At 46.2% G+C, this 13,745-nt stretch overlaps 1 protein-coding gene across 3 annotated transcripts in view; it reads left to right on the top strand.

Annotated features, from left to right (window-relative positions):
- The first annotated feature begins 12,944 nt into the window (after positions 1-12,944).
- Positions 12,945-13,745, top strand: part of RFTN1 (raftlin, lipid raft linker 1) — a 203,177-nt gene continuing 202,376 nt past the window's right edge. For 2 of the 3 annotated variants that reach the window (XM_030816864.1, XM_030816866.1), the window contains exon 1: positions 12,945-13,273. The gene's annotated coding sequence lies outside the window, so the exon portion shown is untranslated. The remainder of the gene's footprint in view (positions 13,274-13,745) is intronic. The other variant, XM_030816865.1, reaches the window with a different exon arrangement.

The following is a 13,745-nucleotide window of genomic DNA, read 5'->3' as shown; positions in this document are numbered from 1 at the left end:
TCAAACGTTGGGGAAGATGAAGAAGACACAATTCTTTTACCCAGAGGAAGCTTACAATTAAATAGAGCTTAAAATTTAGGCCAATGTTGAACAAAGAATTCCTTCTCATGTTTAATTCCCCAATGTTTCAATTAAGCCCATTTGCTTTTTGTTTCATCCTCAGTAGAGCTCAGGAATGGCTAGTTACCATCTTTTTTTTTTTTAATAGGGAAGATGACTTAATTAAAATACTTTTCCATCTCTGTTGTGTGTGTGTCTATGCGTGTATTTCAGTTTGTTTTTCCTGGTTAATTAGCACCAATTTCTTTGACTCTTTTCATAGATTTTATTTTTCAAACCTCTAATCTTCATTTAAGATTATATCAAACAAAATCTATACATAGAGTTTTTAAAACTTCTGTGGTCACTAAAGCCCTCTGGCCTAATGGAGAACAAAATTGTGATGACTTTTTAGCCTGCTTTCAAATCCTCCAGCCCCAAAGCTGGAGCCAGCTGCCTCTCCTGGGTGATTGAGTCTTCAGCTGCATGACTCTTGCTCTAAATTCTGGAATCAAGATTGTCCTTGGGCAGAGGAATCTGATGCAATGTAGGTTCAGGGATGTTGAGCTCTGAATGGAGTCACTGTGCCTACCATGATCATTTTAACCTTGCTGTTCTAGTTCACCAGTGACTGAATTCCTCACATCGTCTTTCCTTTGTTTGGGGTATTTTTCCTGTCTGGTCTTATCCCACTTCTAGTAATCACTTTCTGATTTTCCTGTGACATTGCTTCTCCTTTCCACTTTTGGAGTGAGCTGATTGACAAAACAGAAAGGCCAGCTACAGTTGGTGTCCACCTTAATCCTTGGGGTTCCAGTGAAATTAACTCCCTCCTTACTCCAAAGGTGGGCATGTGAACCAGGCCTGGCCCATCAGAGCATCACATCACCTTAGCCACAGTGATTGGTTCAGAGATGGCCATATGATCAAGTCAGGCTAATCAGGCCTATGACACTCAATGATGGAACTTTTGTAAGCTTGATTAGGAAAGGAAAGCCCTTTTCTCATGGGTATGCGAAGGAGAGAATATAAGCCTGGCATTATTGGCAGTCATCTTTCCACCAAAAAGGGACATACCTCCTAAGAATAAAGTCCACAAAAAGAACTAATAGAAGAAGAGCTGTTAGAGAGAGAAAGAGAAAGTGCTAGACCTTGGAGATGCTCTTTGAGCCCTGGATCCAATCTGGGTCAGCACTGTCCATTGACTTTCTCATTTCATGAACCAATATATTTCCTTTTTTGCTCGTGGCAATAAGTAGACTTCCTGCCCTAAACCCCAAGTGTCTTGTGACTGGGTCCCCAAATCCTGTTTGGATTAGACACCTTAGATGCACACACCTTCTGCTCAATCCTTCACCATCTCCCATCCTAAGGACTAATTCCCTGGACTCACCTTGAAACTCAGGTCCTTACCTGCTAGTCTCTATAAAACAGGCCTTGACTGTGCCCCCATATCTTAATGTAGCTGAGGCTGCTGCAGTCCCAATCAGATCTCTGGCGATCTTTTTATTAACTGCTATTAAAGGCTCACAGAACAAGCCTTGTCTGGGAAATGCCTTTAAGCAAGAGGAGTTGCCTGTCTACGAGATACCTGGGAGTTACAACCCTTCCCCTGGGGCTTCCCTAAGCTAAGGTTGACTGATATGTGTGTACAAAAGCCCCACTTTTTTGCCTCAAGGAGGGACAAATGCTGCGGACAATGTGAGATCCGGTGCTGCCTACAAGATCAGGTTGAAGCTGGACTTCACCTGAAGCTACATCCTCGCTTAGCTTCTCCCTCTTCCTTAACTCACAAAAGAACCCCTGTTTCAACCTCTGCTTCTAGGGAACCCAACCTGTGGCAAATTGTAATTTCTAAAGATGGCAACCATAATACCTCCCATTCCACAGGCCCCTCTTACAGGGTGAGTCCTCTCATTAGGGCAGAGGTGTCTATGTTCCCTTTCCTAGAATCTGGGTGGGTTTGTGACTGTTTTGACCAACAGAGTATGATGAATGTGATGCTCTGTGACTCTGAAGCCAGGTCATAATAGGCGGTGGAGCTTCTGCCTTGTTCATGGAAATATCTGCTATGGAGCCTTCAGCTTCTGTGTGAGTGAGTGCTCAAATTAGTCCATGTAGAGACTACCTGGGAAGAGAAAGAGACAGAGGGGAGAGGGGATGGGGAGAGGGGAGAGGGGAGAGAGGAGAGGAGAGAGGAGGAGAGAGGAGAAAGGAGAGAGAAGAGAGAGAGAAGATGATGCCCAGCCAGCTGCTCCAGCTTCAAGGTCCCGCTCCAGCCATCTGACTATAGCCACATAAGAGACCTTGAGCCAAAACCACCCAGCTAGCCCTTCCTGAATCCCTGATGCACAGAAACCCAGAAACTTCTTAAATGGTTATTATTTTAAGTCAATACATTTAGGCATGATTCACTGTTCAGTGATAAAAATCTGGAACACGACATGAGACACTAATCCTCAGCCTTTATGAAATATATGTGTTTGACCTGATTTTCCCTGGTCTTATTTGGCAGCTCAGAAAGCCAAGTCTTGGCAACAGCTGTTGATAGTCCTGTTGATGAACACATGTGGGAAAGTGTGGCTTTCCAGTTTTCCACCATCAGGAAATGGGACAACATGGGCACTTGTGGGTTATCATTGTCATTGTACCTATACCCAAGAGGGCTTATGTGCCAGGAATATATGGCACTCCACTTGCTGTGTGGTCAGGCAAATGAGTCAGAGGCTGTATTTTTCCCTCCTGAACAGATTTTACTTGTAATATTCATAACACTTTCTGGGAAATTCCCAGATGTCAGCGTTTGAAAATCCTGAAGCAGCTGCTAATTGTGCCTTGGTTTTGTTTAAGTAAAAATGCTAATGAAGGTTTCTTCTAAGTGTCATAATGAGAACCAAAAATAGGAACTCAAAGCTGAGGTAAGCTAGTGGTTCTCAACAAGTAGCAGGAATACTTTTGTTATTGTCCCTTTGTGGGCCACAGGGCTCTCTCTCCAAATGATCTGAGGGTTGATGAGTCTTAATATACATCCCATAAAGTGAATGCATGTTTGTATGTGTGTGTGTTTGTGTCTTATAAGGCTTAGAGTCATTTTCTTACATATTTCAACCAATATTTTTAAAACCAAAAATGAGCATCAAAAAACTATGGCCCCCTTTAAAAAAAAAAAAGATATAGTCACAAAATAGGTGCTTACCCAAAAAAACAGCACCTGATATCTTTGACTGAGTTTTGTTTCATAGCGGGGACAAATAGGAGTGGCAGGAAAGAGGGGCGGGGAGATTTCTGGAGGTTTTTGCTTTAGATTACTAACTTTACACTTAAGAAAACAATCTGTATGTCACTCTGAAAATTCACTGTTTTTTCTTATATTTCTGTAGAACCAGTGACTGAGCATTATGAAGTCTGGGCAGGGTGGAGGGAATCAAGCTCATGAGAAGGTTCTGTGTGAAGAAACTGTTTTTGATCCTGTTCTTACATTCCTTTGTTTCTGACTGTTCTTTTCTGCTTGCCTATTGCTGCATGATGTAGCTTGGATGTTTTGTTTTCTCCAAATCTCGTGTTGAAATGTGACCTCCAGTGTTGGAGGTGGGCCTAGAAGGAGGTGTTTGGGTTACAGGGGCTGATCTCTCATGAATGACTTGGTGCTCTCCTCATGGTGATGAGTGAGTTCTCACTCTGTGAGGTCACATGAGACCTGGTTGTTTAAAGGAGGCTGTCACTTCCTCTCTCTCACTCCCACTCTCACCATGTGACAGGCCTGCTCCCCCTTCACCTTCCGCCATGATTGAAAACTTCCTGAGGCCCTCACCAGAAGCACATGCCAGTGCCATGCTTCCTGTACAGCCTTCAGAACCATGAGCCAAAATAAACCTCTTTTCTTTATAAAGTACCCAGCCTCAGGTACTTCTTTTATAGCAACACAAGAAGAGACTAACACACTGCATAACCAGTGACCATAAAACATACTGGCTTGAAGCAACACCAGTCATTTTGTTATTTCTTATAATTTTTGTGGGTCAGGATTTGGGCAAGGCTTGGCTGGGTGGCTCTGGGCTAGGTCTTTGACGAAGTTTAAGTCAGTGAGGGGCTGGATCAGCCAAGAGCTGGCTTGGCAGTTCTCTCTCTCTTCATATAGTCTTGAGTCCTCTCCACGTGGTCTCTGTGTGGTCTAGTTTGGGCTTCCTCGAAAACATGGTGAGCTCTAAGCACTTAGACTACTTACATGGTAGCTTAATATCTCATCAGTGAATTCTAGCCTTCTAGGTGAAAAGTACGTTACCTACTAGCCACAGAAGTCACACAGCTTTACTTATGCTACATTCTACTGGTTACAAGTGTGTCACAAACTGCCCAGATGAAGGAGAGGAGAATTAGACTCTACCTTTTGATGGGAGAATGTCCACACTGCTTAAATCTGTTTTCTCAGCCTTCCCATCCATTCTGTTAGCTGGCCAAAAGCCTTTTTATAATTTTCTTTACAGGTTAAGGTGACCAGGGCCCATCTCTCTGGTATGCAATAAGAACCCTGACTGGCACACTCTTAATTGTTTAAATTGATATTTACTAATAGGCTTTTGCTTAGAGCCTCAAACTGGGGTTAGAGAGAATACAGGGAAGAGGTGGCTTTTAAAATCAGGGTTCTCTCCTTAAGAGTCAGGGTAATAACCCTGAGAGAAAAAGAGAGATGAAAACAAGGACTTGCCTTATTATATCTTGACCATGAAGGTCTTGTCCTGCATGATTTAATTAGCCATCTTTTCAAGGAGTGATAACACTTGTAAAATATAGATAATTCCTTAATAATAGCATTAGCAAAGATGCTTGATACTAATTCCTGGAGAAGAAGGCAGATGTTTGAGCCTGGCCTATTGCCATCCAGCTGTTTCTCAGCCAAGGCTGGCTGCCAAAACTGGGATTTTAGGCCTGTTAAAAAGTCTCTCGTGCTCTTTACCCTGACTGCCAAGGCTGCCAGCCTGACTCTCGGTACTTGAGCCTGGAAACTCCAGGGCTGAGGGAAAAGGGCTCAGTGGTGATTGACAGAGAGCTCTATTCCACAATGGGAGGGAGGAAAGTGGGCTTGCAGCCACTGACATTTATACCCTCTATATGCAACTCAGAAAGGGGTGGGGAGAGCAGAATGAGTCCTGAGGAGGGAAAGAGCAGGCTTTACTAGAAACATTGTTATTTCAATATATAAGCATCAGCTCCTGGTATGAATGGTATTAACTTCTTCATCCGTTCATTCAGTTCTTTGTTCATTTGTTCACTCATCATGTTATTTCATATTGATATTTCTCATTCTGGGAAATGGAGAAGTGACTAAATCAGAACCCTCATGTGGTTGGGGAAATAGAGGAATAAATGGCTACCACATAAGGCACTGCAGTTACATCTCAGTTAACACCACCTCTTGGAAGGAAGTCCCTTTATAGAAAGTTATATTTGGTGGGTAGGTGGGGTGGATGGGGGAGTAGTGGTGGGAAGCAGATATCTTGAGAAGCTATTCTCACACCTTAGAACCTGAACTACGTGCTAACAGTTAAGGGGGAAATAACTCTAAGTAGTTTCCATCTATACAGCATGGCGGGGGTGGGAAGAGGTCCTTCTGCTTGTCTGCTAATCATAAGTGTCAACCTTCATTGTCTAATCTTGTCCCTCATCTCAAACACACACATTTATCTCACAGTAGAGATTCAGATGTCCTAGGAAGAAAGCATACCTTATGTTTCTGTAACATTTCAGAGGCTGAAAGAGGCAGTAGAGGCTTATTCCCAGGCCATTTCAGAATGGGTCTCAGCTCCCCTGGAGTTATGCATGAGTTCTGCAGGGCTCACATCACGCCAAGGCGTGAGCACGATTGAGTGTGCCTGGTCTGCGTCATCAACATTCAGGACAGCATCCACAGGACATCTTTGCATCCTCAGGCTGCCCGTCGTCTGATACCGCTCTCTGCTGTGCTATCCCTGGGGTCTGTCACAAGGCTCTGTCTCTCAGCTGACTCCCTTGCTCCTCGCAGGACATGAGAGCATTGTGCTGCTTTAGCGCCTTCACTGACTACAGAAATCTTTGTGGGACTGTTTGCAGCCCTTTGTCACTTCTGTGCCTCCCCACCCCACCCCCCGCCCCCGCCCACCCAGTGCCCAGGATTGATTCTATCTCTTCCACTGTGTGTCAGGGGCCAGGGAACCGGAGACTCCCTCCGGCCCATCTGTTCAGTTGCTGTGGTCACTAGGAACTCTGCCTCCTGATTCCTCTGTTGGGAAGATTGTGGGTTTCTGCCCAAGTGTTGGCTTCCCTATGGGGCACTCTCTGAGGTCTGCCCTTAGGTGAAAGCAGCTGTAAAAAAAAATGCAAAATCACCCCTTGATGTTTCCAAGTGTTGCCTCCCTCCTAGTACCTGCCTATTTGTAGTTGTCCACCACTGCCTTCAGAGTTGGGTTTTAGATTTTGTCCAGAGTTCATCTGTAGGACAGTTGGCTCCATATACTTTACTCTGCTATGCCAGAGTGGCATTTGCTGTCCTTCCTTTTGAATGAACGGTAGGGGCAGGATATTGGCTCATCTTGCCTCAGGGGTTTACAGTGTCCACCCCCTCCTGCTTCCCTTCATGCTCCTTTCTCCCTCCCTGCAGTCTGGGGATGTGTTATGCTCTCCAAGAGGTTGGGAAACATTTTTCTGGCACTTTAAGAATTTTTTCTTCTAAATTCTGAGCCCCTTGGACATTTGAAACTCAAACATCCAAGCATTTGAGACCTTAAAGACTTCTCTGCTGAAACAACCATGCCCTGAGATATGGATGCCATATAGTTTAGCCGGTTCTCAAATTGAAGAAAAGGAGAGAGATAACAGAAAATAATAGGAAACATTGGGATTGTAAAGACCATCAATTAATATTTCAATAAAAATATTCCTCAAGATCAAGCATAACGCCTATCTTGAGTGATTGCTGGCTTCTGGTTTAGCATGAGTGAGATAGAGTGCATCTGATATTTCAATCAACAGTTACAATTATGTAAGCCCGCTTATTCATTTATTTATTTATGCATGTTTTATTCATTCAACAAACATTTAGAGAGTGCCTGTTATTTGTCAGACCCTGTTTTAGGTACTAATTATGGAATGAAAAGTTTTGCTTATTAAAAAGGTTTCAGGTATCAGCAAACATTAAGGAAGGAGACATAAGGTAGCCTGGAGTTAAATTCCTCCTACTCCTTGGAGCAAACTCAAAGTTATACTGATTCTCTTATTTTTAGGTGGCTTAGAAGAGTGAAGAAAGCACAAAATTTAGACTCATAAAGTTCAAGTGAAGTCCCGGTTTACCATTTATTAAAGATATCACCTTGGGCAAGTCTCTCAATTCCTCTAGGCTATAGTTTCATTTTCATGCAGTAAATAACTGCCAAGTGCTACTTAGTCTGAAAGCTTTTTGCGGTTGGGAAGAGTGTCTGTTTATTCCCTGCTGTATCCCCTATTCCTAGCACACAGTGAGGGCACAGAATAGATCCTAAATAAATACTCCTTAAATGAATGAGTAAATAACAGCTCTTTATAGTTTTTTTGGTAATGGGCTTCTCTAACTGGAAACCTTGGGGATTATTATGATTCCAGGTTAATGTGGGAAATGTTTCTCTAATTGAATCTTCTCCTTTGGCCTTCCAGCATCTAGGTATGCTCATAATGCCTTTAAGAACATTCAATGGATTCTAGTCAGGTGTATCAGTCAGTATAGGCTGGGTTATGCTGCAGAAACAGACAACTTGTAATTTCAATGGCTTAAAAACAAGTCATTTCTTGTTCATGTTATGTAAAGAGTACAGGTCAGATGGGGGCTCGGCTTCTCACAATCACTCAGGGATCTAGACAGATGAGCAGCCATCATATGGAAGGTTGCCAGTGGCCTTGCTAGAAGGAAGAGAAAGCCCTGAATGGTCTTGTCCTAACAGTTGACTAATTGTTAAGGAAGTGATGCATTTTGCTTCTGCTCACAATTCATTAGCCAGAACTAATTACAGCCCCTCCCAACTACAGGAGCCAGGAGCAGCCGTTACTGTGGGGCCAGAAGGGGAGGACTAGGAATATTCGAGGAATAGCACTGATGATCACCACAGTGCTACCTTGTAAGGGGGATACTGAACTGGTCCCTTCGGGTTCTTCTACATACAGGTGTGATGGGAAGTAGGTGGGAGCATCTTTTCATACCATTAGATCTTCTCAGGGTCCAGGGCCCTGCTGTCCATCTCAAGAGCTTACCAGCACTCTAGGCTATTAAATGAGGGTTGAACTCATGGAATAGGAGTTAGCCTCTCTGGATGATCCACGGGTTGTGCTCTGGCTGCTGTTGATGGGAGTTCATTGTCCAGCGTCAATGGGAAGGATGAACAGCATGTTTCCTTCCTCTACTGAAGGTCTATAATGCTCTTCCTGCACAAATCCCAAGAGCTGAACAGCTGTCCACAGGGTTCCCAGATGCTATGGATGGATGATTTTCACTTGAGTGGAGGATGGTGGGTTTCTGAATTCTGACTCTGGTCAGTCACTGTGTCCTACCAGTTGCTGCCATCAACATATTCCCTGTGCCTTTCCTTCCTTGCTTTTCTCCAGTCCTGAAGCTTTTATTGATTCTTTGAAGGTATGTGTGTACAGGATGGTTGGTGGGTAGCAAAAGGAAAGGAGATATGCTGCGGGACACTGGTTCTGCCTGATTTCCTAGTTTTCCATGTATTTTCGTTTCAATGCCTGGACATTGACTTCCGAAACTCAAAAGCCAAGAATTTGACTTTTTTCTGGTGGAGTTACGATAACTCTCCTTTTGACAACGCTTCCGGCTGTCCAAATTGATGGGAAGAGAGTTGTACAGGAACAAGAAATACAAGTTGTACAGTGTAGCAAGAAATACAGTGAGGGTGGGGGAATGATGGTGGAAGGGAAATCAGATTAATATATCAAAATGTTATCCTGCCATTCATTTAATGATGATTTATTTTTATGATCTCCTTATTTTGACATCTGTGGAATGTATAGGCTCCTTATACACACACACACACACACACACACACAATTTCCCCCCTTATCTCTGGTAATAAAGTTCTCAAATGCAAGTCAACAAATGTGTCCCATGAATGGAATAACCAGTGAAGGAGTGTGGATGTGGATGGCTTTTGGTAAATTCAGACAATTCCTCAGGCTGAGTGAGGGAAACAAAGCTACAAATAGCAATGTGTTGCACACAGTATTCCTGAAATTCAGTCTCCAGTGGCTCTTTGCTCCAGAGAACAAATTTCATCTCAGCCACAGGAGGGCCCCTGCTCCCCTGAACTGCTTGACTCAGACTGGGAATTCAGAGGTAAAATGAGTGGATTCAGGAGCAGAATAACAATAAATGTGGGTGGTTGGTTTTTTGTTTTTTGTTTTTTTTGTATGGGAGTGAATGGAACATTTGGCTATCATCCAACATTTCCTCAAATTGGTGATGTCTGTGGGTGGCATTTTCAAAGTATTGTTTTGACTATACTTTGGACAAAAGTCCCTAGCCTTGGCTGATCAATGCATATGCAAAAAATGCCCTAACCAGCTCCCTGCCCCCACCCTGATTCACGTCTTCACTGTACTGGGGAGTCAAAAGCACGTTTTGGCACAAGTGTACTCTGCTTTAACGTGGCCAAGGGTGCCATGATCTTCCTAGGGGCACGCCTGTGCAGGCTGTGCTTGTCACCATGAACAAAGGGCAGGGGGCTCCTCCAAAACCACTGACTTGGGGCACAGAGCTCAGGCCTCTGCCACCGTGGCTCCTTACAGGCACGATTGTCACCCGATGCGGGGCCAGCTTCCTATAACCGTTTAGTACAGAGCAGCTGGCCAAACTGTGAGCTCACTGTGACTGCAAACCCACTTAAAATATTAACTGTGATGATAAAGATGAATAATTATTGCACCTCCAGGTCATAGATAAGTCTAGTTCTGTCTCCCACCAGCCCTGAAACTCTGCTGTTCAGCTGGCGAGTATAAGGTCTGGGTTTCGTGGTCCTGTAAATAAACAATTAGGACAATAGCTCTTCGGGTTCCAAAGCTTTTGTTTGATCCATTTCTGCTATGAATTGTGATTACTCTCTGCAGAGAGGGGGAATTGAATTAATTTGGGCTAAGTTAGGAACAGGGTGGACCTAAGTGAAGTGAAATTGTGGGGATGGGGTCTGGTGGGAAGAAGGTGAGCAGAAGAGGTTAGCTGGGATTCTCCTTCCCTCCAAGCCTCAGCGTAGTTAGGATGCAGTGAAATTGCTCCGGCTGCTGGTACCCAGGGCCTCAATCATCTCCAGAGTGGGGTGGTGCTGCTGAGGCCAAGAAAGAATTACTCCAGCGGGGGGCTCCTTTAACTGAGCTTTTACAAGAATTGTGCAGTCTGGCCACGGCAGCTTCTTACACTTGCCTAGGCTGGCTTAACTCTTCTTTCCACAGGGGGTGTGAGGAGATCCAGCTTCCCCATTAGCTTGGGACCTGCGTCTTATTGACTGTGAACACTCGGGACCCCAGTTCTGGGGCCATCTGTGACCTGTCATGCAGTAATAGCTTGGTTTTTCCCGTGTTCAGCTCCTCCCCGAGTACTTAGTGTTAAATCACAGGGGGAGGAAGTGTGAGCAGAGGAAAAACAGCACTATTACATGACCCCCGATGAGACCGCTGTGATAGAATTAAAAGCTGCCGCCCTAGGACATTCTAACAGATGACATTGCGAGGTTGCCAAGGTAACCCACTAGGATACAGTCCCAGCATCTTTGGGGTTGGGGCTGGGTAGGCAAGGTCAGTTAGAGGTGAGACCTAGCTGCCCAGGGTCTCTCCCATGGCTGGCCAGTCCACAGCAGTCAAGTGGAAAATCCAGGCAGCTCTCTACAGAACACAGGTGAATGCAACATTTGGCTCCTCATTAAATATTCCAGGTGAAAGAGAATTGGAACACTCTGGATAATTGCTGAAAGCAGGTTAAGAAGAGCCTTAAAAGATCTGGATGCTATTGGCTCTTCCACTCATTCCACACATATTTACTGAACACCTGCTATGTGCCAGTAGGAAGCATAAGAATATCAAGAAGATCGGGAGTTCTAGAAAACCCTCAAAAATGCAGATCCAAGCAGGGAAAAAAGTCATTTAGGACATTTGCCCATGATTATTAGTACTCGGGAAAATATTGAGTGGAAGAAAATGGAAACAATCAGAATAGCATATTAACCTCAAGGACTGGTGTCTTAAAAAAAAAACAGCACAAAAAACACAACGGTGTGCAAAAGTTTTATAGAATGAAAATGATTTGCTTAAAAGAAATCAAGCACACTGCAACCAGGTTATGCTGCATTCCCCCACCCCCACCCTCCTTTTTCCTTTATCTTCTTTTGAATGCCTACCGGTTAACACCTATCAATTTTATTTTCTTTCTGTGGCCTAGGGACCAGCAAAGGATCAGAAAGATTTTGGATGGACCCTGACTTGCAGCAATTCAAGGCCTCAGGCAGATAGATAGCATGAAGACCCCTCCCTTTGGCTTCATAAATGGGTGTACACAACCTCTGGTGATGCCCCTGAACAAATGTCCCCACACACCTACTGTCTGAACCTGGACTTACGTGGTCACCTGGTCTTATTTTCTTTCATGTGGCAAGCTCAAGTGTAGGGGGGAAATGGGGGACATCGGGGATAGTGGTGATGAGTGTGACACCCGGAAAAGGTGGGGTGGAAAGGGAAAGGAGAAAAATAATAAAAACAAAACAGTGGTGGGGGAGGGGGAGCAAAACAGAACTAGAAAGGCTATGGAAAGAGAAAATAAGGAAGAAAATCTCTGAGAAGCTGTGGTAACAGGAAGTCCCTGAAAACAAAACAGTGCTTCCTTACTTGCCGGAGAAGTGTTACTAGTACCAGAAGGACCTCATCGAAACGCTGCTGGGCCCCTAAACCAGCCCTCCACCCTGTGAGCTCCAGTGCTTAACTTTGCCCACACAGGGCCTTCTTTGCTCAATTAGAAAATAGAGATAATTAGATTATCTCACCCTTCTTGTTCTAGCCCCCTTATAATAATGATAATAGCGAAGTTATAGAGTGGTTCCTAAACACTTTACATATAATAACCCATGAAGAAGTGCCATGTGACAAATAGGCCCAGAGCAGTTAAGTCACTTACCCAAAGTTACACAGCTAGTAAGTACTAAAGCCGGGAATCCAACCCTGATCATTTGACTTTTAAGTTCCCCCTCTTAACCCCTACACTGTAATTCTGCTTGGTTTAGTTTTAGGAAGAAAATATTTTCTAATGGCTCCTTGCCTCACATCTTCACTTTACTAATGCAGCCTGGTTTACTGGTGCTTCACTCTTTATATAATTTTCTCCTTGGGTGCCTCAAGTTGCCACGCAAGATGATTCTCCAGATCTTCCCAAACCTCTGGACATCTTAAGTAGGTAGACCAAGGGATGGCAAGGGAGACAGTGGCATTACCCTTCCCTGAAGCACTAACTCGCAAGAGATAATTTCAGCAGCACCTGAGATGTTTAGGGATGCTCCCACCTGTGGAATGGGGTCGAGAAATGGTCCTCTCTCAAGTCGGCCCCAACCCCACCCTCAGCCATCAGCACCTTGATGGCAGTCGCCCTTTCAGCATCCTGGCTCAAATCTTGAAGGATCCTTGTCTCCCAGGCGCTCTCCCGACAGCACACAACCTTGATTAGGAGGGGCTGGGAGGGAAGATCGATGAGCCCCTCACCCCTGGGTTCTTAAGCTGCCAGGGTCGCTTGCAGCTCGGCCGCGTGGAGGTGACCGGGCGGAACTCCGAGGGGGCGCTTTGAGAGCTGGGCGGGCCCACGGCTCCAGCGGCTGCTGTCAGGGGCCGCGAGGCTTTCCCTGAAGATGCAGCGCAGCATATTTTGCACATGAGTTCAGAGGAAGAGGAAGTGTAGCCGGCGGACGCGCGGCGGCGGCAGCGGGGGCGCGTCGGGGCTGGAGCCGGAGCGCGCCGGGCGCTGGGCGCAGCGAGCGAGAGCGCGGCGGCCGCGGGCTCCGGGGAGGGACAGACGCACCGATAGTCGGAGGGACAGACACACGACCACGCGGCGGCGCCGCCCCCGCCTCCACCCACCGGCACCCAAGTCCTCCCCGCGCCGCCTCCTCTGTATGGCACAAACTTTCCTCCCGGGACGGAACACGCTGTCTCAGGGAACCCGCGCCCGCGCCTTCTCCTCCGCCGGTCCCATACGGTAGGTGGGGGCGCGACAGGGCTTGGGATGTCGACCGGCACAGGCCCCTCCGTTTGGCCCCGTGGACCGGGTCCCTGGCGGGTAGTGGGAACCCCGCGTGGCGCCTCCCTGCAGGTTGCTCTGTGCCGGGGCTCCGGAGCTGCCAGAGCAGCACCCCCTGACCCGCGTCGGATGGGGACCCGGGCTGATCCTTGGGACGCCTGGATCTTGGGCCAACTTTTTTTTTGCGGGGAACGGGGGTAGGGGAGTCATTCCTGGAGCGATGTAGGGAGAGGCACTTCGGAGCAGCCTGTTGGGGGTCGTAGGCTCTGCAGGCTCAGAAGCGCCTAGGAAGGACGCGGAGGTGGGGGAGCTTGGAGGCTACAGGTGGGTCCAGGACACACTGCCGCTGGGGTCCTCGGAAAAGCACAGGAGGGAGCTGGTCGCGGAGTCCAGGTTTCAGGGGTGTGCGCGGCCTGGGTGGGGCAGGGTG

The sequence above is a fragment of the Nomascus leucogenys genome, chromosome 8 (genome assembly GCF_006542625.1).
Source record: "Nomascus leucogenys isolate Asia chromosome 8, Asia_NLE_v1, whole genome shotgun sequence".
In the NCBI taxonomy this organism is placed as follows: Eukaryota; Metazoa; Chordata; class Mammalia; order Primates; family Hylobatidae; genus Nomascus; species Nomascus leucogenys.
The sequence above is the reverse complement of the archived record's forward strand: the minus strand, read 5'-3'. Positions and strand labels throughout refer to the sequence as shown.